The sequence below is a fragment of the Canis aureus genome, chromosome 8 (genome assembly GCF_053574225.1).
Source record: "Canis aureus isolate CA01 chromosome 8, VMU_Caureus_v.1.0, whole genome shotgun sequence".
Classification (NCBI taxonomy): domain Eukaryota; kingdom Metazoa; phylum Chordata; class Mammalia; order Carnivora; family Canidae; genus Canis; species Canis aureus.
In genome coordinates, this window is record NC_135618.1 from 13,798,735 (window position 1) to 13,820,710 (window position 21,976).

The 21,976-nt window shown below is 38.0% G+C and overlaps 1 protein-coding gene across 7 annotated transcripts in view; it reads right to left on the minus strand.

Annotated features, from left to right (window-relative positions):
* The window catches only part of TTLL7 (tubulin tyrosine ligase like 7), a 153,951-nt gene that overhangs the window by 122,962 nt on the left and 9,013 nt on the right, over positions 1–21,976 (minus strand). For 5 of the 7 annotated variants that reach the window (XR_013384209.1, XM_077905205.1, XM_077905202.1 and 2 more), the window contains exon 1: positions 20,505–20,660. The gene's annotated coding sequence lies outside the window, so the exon portion shown is untranslated. Of the gene's footprint in view, positions 1–19,648; positions 19,670–20,504; positions 20,661–21,408; positions 21,579–21,976 lie in introns of those variants that run through there. The other 2 variants (XM_077905203.1, XM_077905204.1) reach the window with 2 other exon arrangements.

Consider the following 21,976-nt stretch of genomic DNA (forward strand, 5'->3'; position numbering starts at 1 on the left):
CGGCCCAGGGCATGACCCTGGAGTACCAAGATCGAGTCCCACATCCGGCTCCCTCCATGGAGCCTGCTTCTCTCTCTGCCTATGTTTCTGTCTATCTCTCTCTTCTCTCATGAACAAATAAAAAAAATCTTTTAAAAAATAAAATAATAAAATAAAAAGATTCACCATATCTCTCCTATCATGACAGACATCCATAGTAAACTCTCTATGAGCATTATCTTCATTTTAGAAATCAATAAAGGTGACGGGAAAACATAGCATAGCACCTTAAACAACACATAGTTGTATGCTAATGTCCAACAATGCCATGGCTTATTTTTAATCAGGATCATTTTCACATATCCTAAACTCTTAAAAAAGGGAATGGAGAAAAATATGTATCATACCATATTTATGTGAAAAAAGTTTTTCAAAAGATGCAGTTAATTTTCCATAAGAAAAAGGAAGAAGAAAGAAAAGAGAGTAAGGAAGGAAAGTGAAAGGAAGGTTTGAAAGTTAAATTTTCCTTCCAAGCAAAATCAAGCCAGCTTTTTCAGTCACACAGGGAAGTATGATTTCATTAGCCTCTACACAATATGCTTAGTCATTAATCCTAAGTAAAGCACATGGCCCCTGACAATGCTGTCCTAAAAACCTGTGTGACACATTCTATATTTCAATTTTCAATCACAAGAGATTCTTATATAGTTCCACAATGTCAAAGGAGATAATTTGAGAATGATGACAGCAGAATAAGACGACAGGGCAGATAATCACATTGACAACACATGTCAGTCTTCGTAAAACTCAACTCAACAGTTTAGATACTTCTCACAAATTCTAGAATCCAATCCGAGTCAATTATTCCTAGCTTGGGTTCTATCATATTGGAATGCCCTAGAAACAATCCTTCATTCAAAATCTACATTCAAAAAATGTTCTTCCTTCTGTACTAATGTTTTACACCTCCAAACTGTTCTATGGCGTTAAGTGAATTTAATCTTGCGTCTACAAAGACTAAAAATGTAAAAGGATTAAGCACTTCTTCAGGCTTACAATTCTTCAACTTTCTTCATCTCCTTAATAGTAAAGCTTTTTAAACTAAAGTATCTATAAAACCGGGATCCCTGGGTGGCGCAGCGGTTTGGCGCCTGCCTTTGGCCCAGGGCGCGATCCTGGAGACCCGGGATCGAATCCCACATCAGGCTCCCGGTGCATGGAGCCTGCTTCTCCCTCTGCCTGTGTCTCTGCCTCTCTCGCTCTCTCTCTCTCTCTCTCTCTGTGACTATCATAAATAAATTAAAAAAAAATTAAAAAAAAAAAAGTATCTATAAAACCTCAAAAAGGTAATTTCCCAGACACGTCGACTTTAAATATTTAATTTCAACTTTGAATATATGATGCCTGTTGGTTTATTAAGCATTTAATTTTTAGGTGCACTGACAAGCAGGAATGGCAACTTTTATTCTCAGTCACAAAACTTAGTTCTTTAATTTCCTTTGCAAATATCTGACTCTCCCATAGTACAATTGTGCATTATGCATTTTTGTAAGTCACCGGCACTGCCAATGAATAACATGTACTAAATGCTTACTAAGCACCAGGCACTATTCTAGGAACTTTATATCCATTAACTCATTTACACTGAAGACTATATGTACCCTATGAATGAGTTAATACTTAATAGGTAGAAAGAAAACACACAAAGGAAAGAGTAAGATAAGTATGCATATCATCTAAGCAAAGTTGATGTAGCAATTTAAAAATCTATTTACTGGACAGAGGAAATGGTTTGTTGTTATTTGAAGATGTGCTAAATGTAAAGAACACATACGTCCATGAAAAAAAGTATGCTTCCTTTTTCTTTTTTTTGGTTTTATACAGTTTTTAAAAGAATGCTTTCTCAATCATCATTATAGAAGCTGTTATTGAAAACCAAGAAGCAAACTAAAGAGAGAGGCAGAGGCACAGACAGAGGGAGAAGCAGATTCCTCACAGGGAGCCTGATGCAGGACTCAATCCCAGGACCCTGGGATCATGCTCTGAGCCGAAGGCAGACACTCAAATGCTGAGCCACTCAGGAGTCCCAAAAGCACAGTGTTTTCTACATGATATGAAGAGTATTTAGCACATTGCCTAAAACATAATAAGCATCACCAAAAAAGTAAGCTATTCATAATTGCTGATATTATTAACCAAGGGAACCAAACATGATACAAACATGTACCATGTTCCACACATTGCACTACAGCCTTTATAATTAAGCATTTCAACACAGACTGCACCAGAGGAGCTTTAAATAATATCAGTGCCTGTAAAATACTTAGGAATAAATTTAACTGAGGATGTGACAGCTGGAAAACTACAAAATATTGATGAAAGAAATTAAAGAAGACACAAATAACGACATCCCATGTTCATAGAATGGAAGGATAAATACTGTTAAAATGTCCATACTACCCAAAATGATTTACAGATTCAGTGTAATCCCTATCAGTCCAACTCTTGATTTTGGTTCAGGTCATGATCTCTGGGTAGCAAGTCCTGTATGGACTCCGTGCTCAGGGCAGCATCTGCCTAAGATTTTCTCATTCCCTCTCCTTCTGCCCCTCCTCCCCCACTTGCAATCTCTCTCTAAAATAAATAAAATATTTTTTAAATAAAATAAAAATGAACAAAAGAAAAATCAACAACACAAGAAATAACAGGTGTTGGTGAGGGAGGATGCACAGAAGGGGGAACCCTCTTGCACTGTTTGTGGGAATGCAAACCAGTGTAGTCACTCTGAAGAACAGTATGGAGGTTTCTCAAAAAGTAAAAAATAGAGCCACCCTATGATCCAGCAGTCCTACTTCTGGGCATTTAGTCACCAGTCACCATAGAGCCACCCTATGATCCAGCAATTGCACTATAGGTATTTACCCAGAGGGCACAAAAATACAGATTTGAAGGAGTACATGCACTCTAGCCTTGGAGAAATGTCTAATCAAGTCTTTTGCTCATTTTTATTTATTTATTTATATTTCCTCAAAAAGTTAAAAAGAGAACTACCCCATGATCCAGCAGTCCTACTTCTCAGTATTTATCTAAAATAGTTTAAATCAAAGTCATATAATATTACATTGTGTGTTAAAAAAAATACATTGTGTGTTAACTAACTAGAATTAAAAAAAAAGAAACATTAAAAAATAAAATAAATCAAGGTTACAACATGAGGTATGTGCATATTCACCCCAGCATGATTCACAAAAGCCAAGATGTAGAAACAACTTAAAGGTCCATTAGTGGATGAGCAGATAAAAACAATGTGGTGAGGGTGTCTGGGTAGCTCAGTCAATTAAGCACCTGCCTTCAGATCAGGTCATGATCTTGGGGTCCTGGGATCGAGCCCCATCGGGCTCCCTACTCAGCGGAGAGTCTGCTTCTCTCCCTCTCCCCCAGCTTGGGCTCTCTGGCTCTCTCTCTATATATATATCAAATAAATAAAATCTAAAAAAAAAAAAAAAAAAAAGAGGGACACCTGAATGCCTCAGCGGTTGAGCATCTGCCTTCGGCTCAGGGTGTGATCCTGGGATCCAGGATTGAGTCCTGCATTGGGCTCCCTGCAATGGAGCCTGCTTCTCCCTCTGCCTGTGTCTCTGCCTCTGCCTCTGCCTCTCTCTGTGTGTGTCTCTCATGAGTAAATATGTAAACCCTTAAAAAAAAAAAAGGAATGTGGGGTATACATACAAATGGAATGTTTTCAGCTTTAAAAAGAAAGAAATCTTGCCATATATGACAATACAAATGAACTTTGAGGATACTATGTTAGGTGAAATAAACCAGTCACTGAAGGACAAATATTGCATAGTGCCATCTTCATGAGGTATCTAAAAATGCCAAATAAGTAGAAACACAAAGTGGAATGGTAGCTGCCAAGACATAGAGGGAGGGGTATATGGAGAGTTGCTATTCAGGAAGCATTAAGTTTCAAAAGAGAAAAATAAATAGTGATGGATGGGTCCCAGCCCCAAACATTCCAATTTAATTGGTTTGGGATGTAGCCTGGGCACAGAAATTTGTTAAATTGTGATTTAAATATACAGCCAAGTTTGAGAACTAATGTTTCAATAGATATGTTATTTCATTTAGTCCTCATAGATCATATTATTAATTCCATTTTACAGAACAGAAAACTGAGATTCAGAGATACAGTAACTTGACAAAGACTTAGACCTTTTCAACTCTCAAAACCTACCATGTTGCCTTCTGAACTGTAAATATCCCAAAGCCATCAGTCTGTTTCTTGCAACCTTCAAATTCTGCCAGGAAAAAAGTCAAATAGTTGCTTTGCAAATCTGCACAGTAGGTTAAAAGGCCTCCTTATGAATTTTGAGCTCTGGTACAGGTTTTTGTTTTTGTTTTGCTTCCAAAAACAAACCTTAACCCACAGACGGTCATGAAATCAATTTACTGAGATTCAAAAAGCATTTTTAAATGAAATAAAAGAATTGATAAAAATATAACAGTGCCAGACTGCACTGCATGTAACAGAAAAAGTATTAACTATAAGTACTGAGTCTTGAAATTTTTATTCCTATGTGTGTGCACCTGCACGTGTGCCTGTATATGTGTATGCGTGCACATTATGGCAAGTAGTAAATCCTATCTCCTACCATGAGTTGCACCATGAGTTTCAAACATATTTGATGTTAATAGTTCTTCTAGGTAGAAATAAAATCATAGGATAAAAAGATAATCCTGAAAATGTTATTCATTTTCTCTTTTTTTTTTTTTTAAGATTTTATTTTTAAAATAAACACACCCAATGTGGGGCTCAAACTCATATCCCAAGATCAAGAGCCACACACTCTACGACTGAGCCAGGCAGGCAGCTGTTAGTCATCTTCTGATTTGTGTACACTCATGTTTTTCTTTAATCTTAGAATGTCTTCCTTCGCTCTCCAGCATTCAACCACCGCTTAGTTGTCCTCTCCCTTCCATCTCCTAGGCAGAATTAGCTGTTCTTTGGTGCATCACCATTGTTAACAACATCTACCATATTTTTTAAGTATTTTATTTAAAGAGGGCAGTGTCTCATTCCCAAAAATATGAACAAAACAGAGCCTGATACATGGTGGAGCTTAATTTTTTTTAACAATTAGGGACAGCAGCTTACTATTATTTTACTCATGAAATTTTGATGATACAAAATATAAATTAAGAATGAATTGCATCTTCTATCTTCCTGAATAATCACAAATTAGCACTAAAGTTACTTTAATATCGGGCTTATCCATATCTAGTCTAGATGATACTCTTGTCTGCCAAAGCCTGTATCAAAGAAAAAAGAAGACAAACTTTGAAGTTAGCTCTACTGGATTAGCTTACATTGTCTATACCAGTCTACTCTCTTATCTATTTTTTTAAAGGTTTTATTTATTTATTCATGAGAGAGGCAGAGACACAGGCAGAAGAAGCAGGCTCCTCACAGAGACCTGGATGTGGGACTCGATTCCGGATCCCAGGATCACACCCTGAGCCGAATGCAGCCACTCAACCGCTGAGCCACCCAAGCGCCCCACTCTCTTATCTCTTTTAACATTAAAACACCTTCTCCAATTCCTATATCTATACTTGCTATGAAATTAAATTAAAATAGATTCATTAAACACTTACCAAATAAAATACATTAAATAAATACACTTACCAAATAAAAGTACATTCCATTTTATGAATGATAACAGGGAAAAAAACAATTTTACTAAAAAAAAAAAAAAAAAAATTTTACTAAAATGCAAATCCAAAGGAAACAAAAAAGCATTTATTCTCTCTCAATCTTAACTTCTTAACACCATCAAAGTCTTTTATTCATCTGTAATCATCTAAATAAAGGCAATTTAAGTCTTTCCTATTTCTTGACTGTATTGAAATATTGGGACTATTTAATTATTCAAAAAGGTATTTTAAAAATATATATTATAGGGACTCTTGGGTGGCTCAGTGGTTGAGCATCTGCTTTTGGCTCGGGGCCTGATCCCGGAGTCTTAGGATCAGGTTCCACGTCAGGCTCTTTGCATAGGGCCTGCTTCTCCTCCCTCTGCTTGTGTCTCTGCCTCTCTTTCTGTGCCTCTCATGAATAAATAAATAAAATCTTAAAAAGAAAATAAGCCTCTCAATGTTTTAAAAAAACAAAAACCAAAATATATATATTATATATTCAAGTATATAAGCATATGTATACAAATATACATACGTATGATTTTAATATCTTATATTCCTGACCAGCCTAAAGTCAAATATTGTCACAGTAATCTGAGTAACTAAGACATTTAATCGAGTAAGTACCAGGGAGCATGGAAACAACATACAAATTTAAATAAACTAGAATTAAAATTTACTTAACATTAGAAGTAATTTAAATTTGTAATAAGATAGAAATGAAAATTAAAATTGGAAGAATGCCAGAGAGCATGCTCCATAAAAATCTATTTCAGGAATCCATGGGAAAAATTCTGCCAGTTTTTCTGCAAAGTGAACCTTCGAATTTTTAGTTATAAATTTATGCAATCTTAACATGTGAAAAAGAAAATCACATACCATTTCTTTGTTTCAAATTTTTGACCCAAATTAAATGGCTCTACGATCTTCTACATTATGCAGCTTCACCTAACATTATGGGCCCAACTATTAAGAGTCAAAAGCCAGCCATGGATGTAGCTAACCGGCAGACAGCAACGCTGATTCATCTCGGGGAGAAACAGGCAGCAGCATCCACAGATCTGATGATGCCCAAAGAAGGTAAAAATTGGTCATAAGCCAAGTATTTCCTTTTGGAGCACAGACAGGAGTACTGTAAGTAAACATAACTCAGAGCTTGCTACATTTGAATCTTAACTCAAATGTGGTCCTTTGGGGCTAGGCAAAGAGGTAGGGGAAGGTACATGTAATAATTTCCAAAGCCATACTGTTGTCTCAAGATTGGAAAACTCAGGTGTACAACTGTGTTTTCCTTATTCATTTAATTCCATTAACAAGAGTTATGTGACTATTTCACACCAAATATTTAAGTTTGTACATTAAATATAACTCCCTCCAGGTACCCTATAACAAAGCAGTGAATTTCTTACTTTCTTCATTTCAGTGCATTAGATTTTGTATAACATTTATCTCACCTACTAAATATATAACTAAACATCACAGAGTTAAAATAGTAAGCTTTCGTCTACTATGGAGTCTGAGGCAACTGCTTAAGCAGGCCATCAGGATAAAAAATGATGCAGACACCAACCAGAGAGGGAGATTGAGTTACGAATGTGCCCAGGGGGACTATATGAACCAGCTCTTCTTTCTCAGCTTCCCAGTCCATTTAGCTGGCTCCTCAGACAAAAACCCACCAATTAAAGGATGCAACCTAACCAAGGGACCCTAAGCCAGAACCATATCCAAAACTCAAATAAAGATAGATAAATTACAGTCATTTAGGAAGAAAGAAACAAACAAAGGAAAGAAAAAAAGGAGAAAGATTGCCCCCCTTAATCACTCTTTAAAATGGCATACTGGAGATTTTACACATAATAGAGAAGAAATGCTCTTTGCCAAAAATCAAACATTCATCTAGCTTTCCTGTAAGAAACTATCAAATCCAACCATGAAAGCAAGATTAATAATAAATAGGTGGCATAAATCTAATCTTTCAATCCTCCAATATTTTTATAAATGACTTTTATAATTCACCTTATAATGCATTTTTTAAGAATCACATTAAATCAAAAGCATACCAAAAGGTATCCCAATAAAGCAAGATGTGTTTTAATATTTGCAGAAGTAAATGAAAACTAAAATTTATTTTACTATACATATAATACTGCATATTAGTAATTACTAATAACTAATAATTATATAATTAATAAGATTGTATTTATTATAAATAAATGAACCTTTATTTCATTTTTTTTAAGATTTTATTTATTCATCCATGAGAGACACAGAGAGAGAGAGGGGCAGAGACACAGGCAGAGGGAGAAGCAGGCTCCATGCAGGGAGCCCGATGCAGGACTCGATCCCGGGTCTCCAGGATCAGGCCCTGGGCTGAAGGTGGCACTAAACCGTTGAGCCACCCGGGCTGCCCAAAATGAGCATTTAAACCTGGACATTCTAATCTGGCAGTGATGAAAATGGAAATTTCTCATATGAAAGACATTTGGCTATGTTATTATCAGATTCGTTGCTTATAATTTCAGAAACAGTTATGGGGGTTAGGATATAAACTTGATTCTAACTCATTCATTAGTTCAACACATATTAAAAGTACCTAACTGACTCCAAACCTAAGACCATGACTTTCCTACTAAATTAGTTTGGACAAGAAAGATCTGGGCCTTTCATGGTCTTGCAAGCCCTAGGAAAAAGAAAGGAAAATTTGCTCTAGCCTCAGAAGCCTACAGACAACCACAGTGAATCTGAGTTAGTGCTAGTGGGTAGCTCTAGAATGCTTTTAATGATGTAGAAAATGGATACAAACTGTAGGACTTGCTTAAGGCATTCTCAAGGGATTACAACTGAAAGAAAATTCTACTCTAACAAAGACTCAAAAGATTTTAAAAATCAAACACCAATTACATTGTTTTGATAATTAGCTTTAAAAGACTACTTAAGGAAGAAAACTAACCTTCTGGAATGCTTGCAAAATTACTACAAACTAATTTTACTGCTCTGTTCAAAAAATCCAGGGCCTAATTCAACTTTTACAAAGTGAGAATTTACCAAACCCCAACAATTTGCTCTCAGGCTCCCTCTACAGAGATTGATTGATGGTTTAAAAAACATTCTAGAAAAAAATATTTTGGCCTGAAGAAAAAAAAAATTACACTTCTCTGCAAAAGAGGTAAAAGTGGTAGCTCCACCTCTTTTATTTGTATATAAGGCTGTGCTACCTCAAATAAGCATTTAGAGCCATATTCCACATCATAAATTTGGGAATTGCATCACCCACTCTCCTGTGCTGCAAAACTGACTTCAAGGGAAGTTTTAAAACTAGTCTAGGGACATTCCTTTAGTCTACTTTAGTGCTGCAATAGACTTCTATTTAGGTAACATATACTTGGTAGACTCCTATCAGCCCAGCAGATTCTCAAACCATGAGATTCTTTACTTGACTGAAACAAATAATTTGAGGAAACAAAGCCTCAGATGCATTGCCCCTCAAAATAATATGCATGAAGGAATTCCTAAAAGATATGCAGAACTTTCATTCTTTGAGATACTATAATGTCCATTCCTGGATTAAGCCAGGTTATCAGAGAGCTACGTACCTGGGCCGTACCTCATTGCTGGTCACGGCCACCCTAACAGAACTGCTTTAAGAAAAAGAATAGTGGGATCCCTGGGTGGCGCAGCGGTTTGGCGCCTGCCTTTGGCCCAGGGCGCGATCCTGGAGACCCGGGATCGAATCCCACGTCGGGCTCCCGGTGCATGGAGCCTGCTTCTCCCTCTGCCTGTGTCTCTGCCTCTCTCTCTCTCTCTCTCTCTCTCTCTGTGACTATCATGAATAAATAAAAAAATTTAAAAAAAAAAAAAAAAAGAAAAAGAATAGTTATTTATTGAGCACATACGCTCTTTACTCACATCACAATGCTCTTGAGATGGATGTTATTTTCATGTTAGAAAAGAAAATAATCAGATCTTGAGAGGTTATTTCCCCCAGAGACACAGAGCCTAGATGAAGGACATTATAAAAAACAGCCCAATGAATCCTGCTGACTTTCAATGTCAGGGCATTGAGGAAATTGTATGACACTATACTGAATCCACTCTTAAAGAAACTATAGCAGATATTTCATTCTGGATTCTAGACAGAAACAACTGTGTTCCTCTTAGGCAGTTAGTTTGTTTTTCTCATGGATGAGTTTTCCAACCACTAAATTTTTTGCGTTTTCCTCTTTGCCTGGAAGTTAGAAAACTCAAATTAAATGTGTGCCCAGCTCTAATAAACATACAGGATTTCAGAACATGGATTTTGTGAGCTAATGGTTCCCCTAGCTCATTTCATTTTGTTGTTTTCTTTACTCATATTCTCAGATTCTTTTTCATCTCACCTTGAAGTTTATCCTATTACAAACTATTTATTTTCAAATGCTATTTATCAAAATCTTGTAAAAACTCACCAAGTTCTACATTATACAATATATAAGTTATACTCAATAAAGTGCTGGGGAAAGGTACAAAAGAAAAGCCATTACAATAATCAAAATCAAAGAACAGTAATTCAAATATGTCCTAGGCTATCTTTGAGTCAATTCTTTACAAAATAGTCTAAATTACTTCATTCTTACATAAGCAATCACTGAATTAATATTTTTATTCTATTTATTATAACATAACTTAAAATACAGTTATATATAGATACATGGATTTATTAAATTTAGAATGGGGATAATTTTGAGGAATTTCATTTCATAAAGATTGCACTAGAAAGTTCTATTCGTCTTTTTATCATACTTATCCTAGGGAAGAGAAGTACATATTGGTGAGTAAGTGTGGAGGAAAAAGCATCTTTTGTGAAATAAAAGTATTAGTGGAGAAAAAGAAAAACAAGCACATGGAACAACTTGATAAAACCAATGCCTGTGTGAGATGCACATGTCCATGCCTTTGGTTTCACTTTTCTCTGCCTTGGTTCTTAGTAGTGGTTCTCTTTTTTTTTTTTTTTTTTTTTTTTTTTTTTGATGTTGGAATTCTTTACCCTCTTTAAATTTTGTTGACTTTTAGTTTTTGCAGGTTATACCCATCAATACTTACCCTATTAGAAAGTAAACCTGATACATGTTTAAAACCATTAAAAACCATTATGCATTTACAAAAATATTTTATTTTTAAAAAATTTTTTTCAAAACAAAAAGTGGTGCTTTGTACTTTTAAAAAATATCTTTAACATCTTGATTCATAGAGCACAGATTCTCATATCTGCTTATGCATTAATTCTGAGAAGTTGTTTTAGGTGGAAGCATATGAAAAAATTTGGCTTCACAGAGATATGTAGTTGGAAAAAGAAGTATTTTAATAACCTGCTCAGGTAATTATAGATATTTGAATTTGACACAACACCCAAATTCAACAAATTGTAATTTCTTAGAAACACATGAGGCTGGTAGTATTTTAATAACCAGAACCAAATAAAGAAAGCACAACTGAAAGCACAACCAATATCTCTCATAAAGTTAAATGCAAAAATCTTTAACAAAATTTTAGCAAATTGAATGCAACAATATGTGTGTATATATGTGATCAAACAGGATTTATTCCATGTGTGCAAGGTTCATTCAATATTCAATAATTAATCAATGTGGGCAGCCCTGGTGGCACAGTGGTTTAGCACCGCCTGCAGCCCAGGGTTTGATCCTGGGGACCCTGGGCATGATCCCTGCATGGAGCCTACTTCTCCCTCTGCCTGTGTCTTTGCCTGTGTGTGTGTGTGTGTGTGTGTGTGTGTGTGTGATGAATAAATAAATAAAATCTTAAAAAAAAATAAAGTCCACGTGATTATTTTTGAGACCATGTAATTATTATGACTAATGTAATTAACAAGTGAAACTGAATTTTGATAGAATGTTTATTTTGGAGGAGTCACTTTTTAAAATGTCCAGTGTAAAAATTAGTTGCTATAATTTAACCATATGTTAATAGGAATTGTGTTAAACCCATACATCCATTTAGGGAGAATTGACGTCTTTACTGTGTTGATTCTTCCAATCTATAAACATGGAATGTCCTAGGATTTAGGTCTTCCTTAATTTCTTTTATTAGCAATTTATAATTTTCATTATACAGATATTACCCGTGTTTTGTTAGAATTATACTTAATTATTTCATTTTGTTTGGAGCAACTGTAAATGACATTCATTTTAAATTTGTTTCCATTTGTTGTTGTCAGCAATATATAGAAATGTGATTGTTTTTTTGTGTGTTGATCTTGTATCCTGAAACCCTACTGAAGTCACATTTTGGATCTAGGTTTGTAGATCCTTTGAGAGTTTTTCTTCTTCTTTTTTTTCATCTGCAAACCAGGATGCTTTCTTTCCAATATATTAAAATTAAAATGAATCTTTAATTGTTTTTCTTGCCTTATTGCAAGTGCTAGAACTCCTGGTATTATGCTAAATAAGAGTGGTGAGAGTAGACATCCTTACCTTGTTCCCAATTTTATTTTTATTTTTTTATTTTTTAAAAATTTATCTATTTATTCATAGACACAGGGGGGGGGCAGAGACACAGGCAGAGGGAGAATGTAACATTATTAAGCTTTAAAAGGGAGGGAGATCCTCATATATACTACAAAATGGATGAACCTTTAGGGCATTACATTAAATGAAATAAATCAACCAAACAAAGACAAATACTATATGATTTCACTTATACGAAGTATCTAAAGTAGTAAAATTCATAGAAACAGAATATAAAATGGTGGTTACTAAGGGCTTGGGAAGGGAGAAAGGAACTCATTGCTGTTTAATGAGTATAGAATTTCAGATTTGTGATATGAGAAAGTTCTGAAGATCTGTTTCACAACAATATAAATATATTTAACACTACCAACTGTACTTAAAAATGGTTAAGGGCAGCCCGGGTGGCTCAGTGGTTTAGTGCCGCCCCTGTCCAGGGCGTGATCCTGGAGACCCAGGATCAAGTACCATGTGGGGCTCCCTGCATGGAGCCTGCTTCTCCCTCTGCCTGTGCCTCTCTTTCTCTCTCTCATGAATAAATAAACAAAATCCTTAAAAAAAAATGGTTAACATGATAAATGTTATGTAATGTGCTTTTTAACACAATAAAAAATTATATAAAAATAATAACAGTATTAAGTGGAAGAAAAAGCTGCATTTGTAGAATGCCTATGTCAGAAATCACACAAATACATAAATCACAATATTCTCATATTACTCTGAAAGAAAAAGTTATTACCTTTTTCTTCTAGAAAGCCTGATAATCCTTTTCATAATACCATAATATGTACAGTTATATCAAAGAGAGGAAAGCTCCAGACCATTAGGTAATTTTATTTGGAAATCTAAATATACATATTTATAGATATTGCTAAGTATATTTGCTAATTTTATTCCCAGTAGAAGCTACACTTTAGGAACCTTAGTTCATATTTATATTTTTTCTGATTCCTTATGGATTCTAAAAACAAAATTCACAGGTATACTCTCAGGCATGTTATTGAAGTAAACATGCTATACTATAACCAAAGAGGAACACATTTAACTTTTAATTCCTTAAAGATGAAAATAGCTATCACATATTCCATGCCCAAGATAAATTTTTAAAAAAGAAAATGCCTCTTATTCTGAAATGACAGCCCCCTCACATATGGAGCAGTAAACTTTTCTTTCTTCCTAAAATACTCATTTGGCACTGATTTTTGACAAGTGAAAATGCTTTTCCACATACATACAGTCCACTTGATTTTAAGAAGCACTGATAACCCCTTTCAAACTTTCCTCAGTATTTAACATGTCTACTTTCCTTTAATTTCTGTAGCAAGTTACAGAAAAAACTTGTTTCGATTTTCCAATAATAATGGGGTGAAATGTGTGTGTTGGCCAAGGGAGACACTGATGTGAACTAAACGTAGGTGTCAGAGATTATAAAAAAGTATTCAATGGGGGCACCTGAGTGGCTCAGTCAGTTAAGCATCTGACTCTTGATCTCAGCTCAGGTCTTGATTTCAGCATCATGAGTTCAAGTGCCACATTGGGCTCCACACTGGGAGTGGAGCCTACTTAAAAAATAAAAAATAAAATCTGAAAATAAATAAATAAACAAACAAATAAATAAATAGGTGAATAATCACTGAGTTTGACAAGTTATTCTTTCCTCAAATACCCTTAAAGAAGTAAACCATTAAAACTATCTATTAAATGAATAAAAGTCATCCTTTTATTTACATATAATAGTAAATACTAGCATCTATTGTCAAAATTGGTATCTAAAGGAGCAGTTAGCTATAGATCAATTTTTAATCCTACTATGATTGTGCTTGCAAATTACACCTGTATTTTTCCTCTCACTTGATTTTTTATATTGTTGAAATGAAGAAACAGTATCTAATATTCTAGATTGAGACATGCTAAGCAACTAAGTATTATCATCTTGCATGTGATCAAACCTAAAGCTAAATCAAAATGCCCCCATCTGATTTCATGTAAATTAAGCTGATTATAGAAAGTGTCCAATTTCTATCATTTCTCTCCATAAAGTAGCAAGCACATATTTGTTGAGTAACTGCAGACTGACTGATTCTAAATATAAACTGAGACGTGTGCTAAAATTATTGTCCTGATTTTTTAGCAATCACTATGAATATCACACATGGTTACAGATTCTATTTATTAAGTACCTTGAAAAAAAATAGTTTAAATATTAACAAAATTACAAGTGAAAATTTTCCTATCAAATGCAATGATTCTAATTAAATTCACAGTTGCTAACTGTTCCTACCAATACTCCACACATATGGCCATTCATTTCACAAAAGCTGTCAAACCTAGTATTAGGACTACGTCAATTAAAGCAAATTTTACACAAGCAAGTTTTAAGTGGGGTCACTTCTCTTACAAAAGAAAGATGGTTTTACCTTAAAAGAGAGGTACATCTAAGCAGCTCTAAAATTCTAATCCAACAAAAAGCCTCAAAATAATCTTGAAGCTGTTTCCTGGATTACTACTGTTCCATCTTCCAAATCTACAAATGCTCAATTTACTTTAAAAAGTCAATTTCATGAAAATATGCTAATGGAGAAAGGAGAGTTTATGTAAAAATAAGCTAATGCCATCTTGTTGAATTAGATGTGACGCAGGCCAGACTTTGCAAAGTAGTGAGTAAAAGAGATAAAAATGTTCAAAATAATCCTTTGTCAAACATAATGTTCCATTTCACATGGCTAAGCGGAAGAACAAAATCACATAGAAGTTAGGAAGCTCCGGAGCCACAGCACAATCTTTAAAAATCAAATAATGTGGGGACACACCTGGATGGCTCAGTGATTGAGCGCCTGTCTGCCTTCAGCTTAGGTCATGATCCTGGGGTCCTGGGATCCAGTTCCATATGGGGCTCCCCACAGGGAGCCTGATTCTCCCTCTGCCTATGTCTCTGCCTCTCTCTGTGTCTCATGAATAAATTTTTAAAATCTTTTAAAATAAATAAATACATAAATACATAAATATCAAATAATGTGGATGGTTCAGCATACCCAGCGAACCAAGAATATTATCAATTTCAAAAGGAAGGAGTCCTCAGAGACGTTCCAGTCAGCCTCAGGGAAGACCCAATGATCACTTGACTACCTAACTCTAAACCTTCAAAGGAGTCAAAGGAACTCTCTAGGCCAATCAGTTACTTGCAAGTAAAAAGTGAAGGAAAAAAGAGTAAATTTATCACTCACCTTCCCAGAGCCCAAAGAATCCCAACACTTTGGCTTTGTCAAAAAGCCAAACATACTCCTAATGTATTATGGGCAGGAGTATGTTAACCAATAAATGTTCAAATGGGAATTAACAGAAATAGGGTAATGGAGAATAAACAGGCAAGCCTATTTCAATTTAAGTTTTTAAACTCTAAACTAATCCTAGGAAAACTGTTGGCTAAGCCCAGTTCAACTCTGACAGATAATGCCTAAAAGGAATGTAAATAAATAAACCACTTTCTAAGAGCTTAAGGAAACTGCTTTAAGTAATAGGTCTCAACTAAGCTCAGGACAAATTCTTTTCAAAATACTGTGTACCTCAATGTCCAGCTTCCACGAGGAATCATCTGTCAGGTCTTAAAAGGGGGGGCGGGGTGCCTATTTTGGATTTGTAAAGCTGATGCTTCAATTTTCATTTCCTTTCAGGTCTCCCAAGACTAATGGCACGTTATAAGAACCTGCCTCTGCTCTCTACCTGTGCCCTCAAGATAAGTTCATATCCCAGTGACTCCCCTTCCACTAGTCCTCAGAAACTCCGAGACAATTAATGGCCTCCCTGCCTCAATGGCTTCTGATATTCCAAGTAGGATAGGGGTGGGACCCCAAGGAAACATGGGTGAGAGACTGGGGTAATAAGAGACCTGGCCAAAGCAAAGGAGATAGTGTCACTCATCCCTACAACTGGTGTGGTAAAGGAGGCATAGTCTCTCTCCTCCTTGAGGGGAATCTCCTTTGGTGGAGGGTTACTGGGAACAAAGGGAAGGAAGCATATGAATGCCCAGGGGACTGGGAATGTTGTGTCCCTCAATGGCCACCTGTTCTCAGAGGCTGTCTCTAGCAATATCCAAGGGGGCAGAAGTCATCAATGTCCACTATACTCTGTTGTACCTTGTAACCAGGCTTCTGCTGAGAACCAGAAGAAGGTCAGAAATTCCCACCCTCATCTATGTGGATTCTCTAAATTACAGTGCAGGAGTGAGTTCATATGCCTTGCATTGCCAGGATATTGAAGCTGTGGAGACCTGGGAATCTGATAAAGGAAGACGGAAGAGGTTGAAATTTGAAAGAGATAAGGGTGGGAATAGATGCCTGAGGGGAGGAAGTTAAGGTCCACAAATACAAAGCTAAAACCAGAAAGTAGTCCATCATATAGTGCCTTCTCTGACTGGCACTTCTCTTGCAAGTGACTTCTCTTGCTGGCTCTCACCAAACAGGATCTCCAACTACTTACATCTTCTCTCCTCGGGCCCCAACTACTCACCTTTCTCCTACTACTCATGATTTTTTCAACTGGCGGACAATATTACATTAGTTTTGGGTGTAAAACAGTGATTCGACAATGCTATATATTATGCAACGCTCACCACTATACCAAGTGTAGTTACCTTGCAAAGTAATTACAGTATTATTGACTATATTCTTTAAGTTGTACTTTTCATCCACATTACTTATTTATTTTATAACTAAAAGTTTGTACCTCTTACTCCCCTTCATCTATTTTGCCCAGTAGCCATGATTTAAATAGTTTTGTTTTGTTTTTTTTCTAATCAAAAGAGGTTGCCTAAAAAAGTGTAATCTGAGGAACCACAGACAGGAGTGAGTACCACTAACAATAATATGTCAATATCTTAGAGTTAATTTGTAATGTTAGCCTACCTAATAGAAAATTATCTAAATATTTTTAAAGTTCACTGTCCAGTTTTAGTTAAGTGAAAATCAATGTTATAAAATTTAAGGTAAAAATATTTTAAAAGTAATATACATACCATGATTAAAATCATGAACAGAAAAAATAATGGAAGAAAATACCAAAATCACATCAAAATATTAATAGTGCACGTCTTTAGTTACAAGTATGATCATTTTTTCCGTTTTATATTCTTATAGTTTCCAATTTGTTCATAATTCTATAATGGAAAGGGAAAGCGGGAAAGCTTTTTAAAAAAAGCAAGCTTCCAGCAGCCCGGGTGGCCCAGCAGTTTAGCGCCGCCTTCTGCCCAAGGCCCAATCCTGGAGACCCAGGATGGAGTCCCACCTCGGGATCCCTGCATGTGGCCTGCTTGTGTCTCTGCCTCCCTCTCTCTCTCTCTCTCTCTCTCTCTCTCTGTGTGTTTCTCAAAAATGGGTAAATAAAATCTAAAAAAAAAAAAAAAAAACTTCTTTGAAAGAGGAAAAATGTTACTTGCATAGAAAACTCCTCCTGAAAAAAAAAGAAAAAGAAAACTCCTCCTGGGTTCACTTGACAATTAGTCCTTTTTTTTTCTTTTTTTTGACAATTAGTCCTTTTAATATCAGTACCCAAGAACTATGCATTTACTGGAAGGGCACCTGGAACAAAGAACATGGAGAATGTGAGCAAGACCAGCCAAAGAGAAACTTGGCCTGCTTAGTAACCTACACTACTAGCTCCCTATGACCACCAGACGAGGAGCAGATTTCAAAGCCTGATATGCAAGGTTCTTCACAATCTGTCACTGTATATTCAAACAGTATATAAGCACTTAGCTAAACCTCCTTGTCTGACTTTTTCTTTTCCTATCAAAATCTTCCCATCTGGCAGAATGATTTAATTCACTTCCATCCATGAAGAGTTTCCTGATTCTCTTACGAAACTAGCCTCTACAATTTCTCCTTCTTAAGGTGTTGATACAGCATTTATAGCACCACTTTCTCCCAGTACTAGGCCAATTCTAATTATTTTGTTGATTACTCATGTGTAAGTAAATACCTCCCCAGCTAGATGTTAAGTTCCTTGAAGTCAAGAATTTGAATGGTCTGCAGACCGTAGTCATTCAACAAATGCATATACAGAAAGAGAGAAGAGTGAGAAAAGATGCAGTGCTAAAACCAGGTTGGTGTTATATTCATACTTGGTGATGTTACCTAAATAAAATGTGTTGCCTCTGTTTTAAAATGTTCCCACTGACCCTTCATCACTAGGACATGTACTTTCTTTTTTTTTTCAAATAGCAGTGGGATCATTTTTGTTTTTGTTTTGTTTTCATAGCTTATTTATTCATACCAATTCTGCCATTCTCCTTGTAATTAAACAGCCTGGACTGCAAGATGCCTCCCCAAGGTTCAGGATATAGTCTACAGCCATACAAAGAACAAAAAGAAATTACCTCCTAGAAATAAAATTTAAGAGTCATCACAAGATCCTATTTCTCTTATAGTCCTGTGTGAACAACATATTTGTGCCTCCATTTTATGGCCTTATTCAGGCAATGGGCTTTAGTCTATCAATATCCTCATCAAGAATTCTCCAATGTAAATAGTTCAATACTTTAGAAATGACGGACAAAGATAATTATGTTTCTATCTGCCATCAAATACTATTCCAGTACTTAGAGATAATGAGCATTTGTACTATAGCAACCTGCCTCTGGAGACATCAACAAGAGTTTCACATCTTAAGGGAGAATACATAAATCATAAATGAAAGCAAATCAAATGGCCAAGCAACAGACAAAGAAAAACCCAGCATCCATTATTTTTTCAGGAAGAGCACGCGGGTCAATATGATTGTTGACTCTGAAGGGCAGAGCAAAAACAAATCAATGCAGTTTCCCACTATACAGAACTTCGTTTTGCTACAGCACATATATTTTTTTGTAAGTCAATACTTGTCCAGATTCCACCACTTACTAGCCATATGATCTTGAACCTTCTCTGTATTTCAGTTCCTTGGTCTGTAAAATGGAGTTATCACTTCCTAGCCAAACCACAGTCAAAATGAATCAAATAACATTAATAGTCTGGGTTTATCTATCACCCTATCATGGGATGACACATCTCACAAAAACGGTTCAGTCACACACCCACGAACTAGGTAACTGTTCCTGCAAATGTTTCTGCTAAGTTTTAAACAAGAAAAAGATTTCCAGGTGTTCTGGTCTTTTTTATTTTTATTCTTTTTTACTTTTCTAATTGATTTTTCCGACATTTGAGCACCCACCATATATCACTGCCAAAAATGTGTTAAACATCTCCTGCTATGACCTAGCTCTCCTTTGCAATGTAGTCCAGATATTATTTTTTGGCATGTGCTTTCTAAGAAAATAGATTTTTCTCCCCACCTAATTCAAAGCTCTTTCTTACTAAAAGAACAATAATTCCACATACCATAAGTTTACAGGTTGTTGCTATTGTTTGAGATCACACTTAAGAAAATTAAGTTTATGTTTAATACCGAATGGACGGACCATCTCTATGTTCGCTTACACTTGGACACACAACTCCTTAAAACAGTGGAAGATCCGTGGGCTTTGGAGTCAGCCAGGCTTGGATTCAAGTTCCTGTTCTGTGACCTTGAGCATGTAATTTAACTTCCAGGCTTCCTCACTCTCCACCTTCAGTTCTGGGCTGTTGTGATGACTTAAAGAAACAATATACCGAAAAGGAAGTGTCTAGACTCTGAAATTATTATTTCCCACTCCCCTTAAATCTTTCCCTCCTACGCCAAGACCAAGCAAACCTACTCTGAACACAAGACAACTTGGACACAGCATCTATTTCACACTCGGGGAGGAGGGGGGGATGCTATCCAACGAAAAATTGAGTGGACGATGCTTCCAATGGAGCAAGAAGTAAAGAAACTGACAGGGGTAGACCAGGGCCCCCTACTTCTCTGACACGTACGAAAAAGACACTAATGTGACACACTTTATAAAGGTTGCACCGCACACTCACGTTGGTTTGTACCACGCTCTGGGAAAAGGACGGAATCAGGGAACAAGCAGCAGGGAGCCTCGGGGTTCAGCGACCCGACCCCGCCCGCCCGGGCGGTACCTCTGAAGCCTAGAAACTGGGGGGAGCGCGCCGCAAACTGACCTCGCCCCCCACCCCCTCCCCCATGTGCCCGAATCTCTCTGGGGCACGGATGGTGCTGAATCACTAGCTCCAGCAGTGGCAGCTGTCGGCTCCGCTGCTCCCGCGGGAGCCCGGTCCCCAGGGCGGCGACCGTCCCGGGGTGGGGGTGGGGGTGGGGGTGGGGGAGGGGGAGGGGGTGCGGGGCCGACACCCCGCGGTGGGGGGCCGTGGGAGGGGGTCGCGGAGGACCGGGGCAGCAGGTACTCACCGGGGCGAGGACAGCCCAGCGCGGTGGGCGGCTCCCCGCTGCAGGCGGCCCCTCTGCGGCTGCCCCGCTTCCCCGTCGCCCCCGGCCCGGGGCTCCCCTCCGCCCGCCTGCCGCCCTAAGCAGCGTCGGCTCGGGGCTCGGGGCTCGGGCGCTGCCCCCGGAGCAGCTGGAGCAGCTGCGGCTGCCGAAGGGGGTGGCGGCTACCGATCGGCCAGACCATCCGCGGGCTGCGGCCGGGGGAGCGCGAGGCGCGGAGCGGGGCGAGCGGGGCGGGCGGGGCGGGCGGGAGGAACCAAGGCCGGGGCGCGGGGGGCGCATCCTCCGCCTCCCGGGGCGCCGCGAGGGCTCGGGGGCGCCAGGCGCCGCGGGCTGCGGCCCCAGCGCGGGGCCTGGCTTTTCCGGGCGCCCCCCTCCGGGTTTGCCTTGGTTCGGCTCGGGGCTCCTTCCGAACGCGGCGAACAGAGGACCTAGCGACGGGCGCGCCCCGCCTGGGCGGCGTCCGCTCCCGCTCCGCAGCGGGGCCCCGCGGCGCCGCGTCCTGGGCGCACCGACCCTGGGCGCCGTCCGAGTCCTCCAAGGGCATCTCTTTCACCCAAGCTGCTTTGTGGAGCGAAGAACTCAGCGGCATCCGAGCCCAGCCGGAAAGTTAGCAAATAAAATCCAGTAGCCACCCCCCGCCCCCACCCCACCTCCGCGTCCCGCAGGTGCTCTTTGGAGGTTCGGGGGGAAATAAGGATCCCAGAGTTGGAGCTCCACGAATGTCCCGTCCTGCCTTGGAAAACGCACATCTAGGAGACCCTTCTCACGGCTCTATACGAGATTATTAAAGAAATGCAGAAACGTGTCAGGTTCATTGTTGAGCATTTTAAGGAGAAGTGTCTTGGGAGTGGGGAGGAAATCATACCTTTATGTGAAATGCACTTTCATAGAGCTGGAGAGCGAAGCTCCTGCCATGACATCCCGTAGACTTCTGTTGAGAGCGCTTTTGTGGCCTCTGACCCGTTCACAACCAGGCTCGAGCAAGCAGGTTCATTTTCAGAGCATGGTGAGGATGGAGACAAGTGTACAGTTTTCCTTATGGGAAGAAAAAAAAAAAACACAGTTGACAACTACCTTTAAAATATAATTCAAGGGAAAAAATATATATATAATTCAAGGGGGCAAAGAAAAACTCTCCAAATAACTCCCCCCCCCCCAAATAAATTCCACAGTTCAGAGCCATTCACTCTGAATGAAAGCTTTGTCCTTTTTTTTTTTTAGTTAACATGATTTTTTAACATGAATTGAGCACATACGATGGACCAAACACTACACTGAGAGTGTTTCCAGTTTTATTCCTTCGTTTACTCTAAAAACTCCTGTAAAATCGGTGATATCATCGCTATTTTTAAAATAGACTGAGCTCAGAAAGTTTGTTGTGCTGAGTTCACCATCTCATGGATGATGAGTAGCAGAACAAGCACTGCAATCTG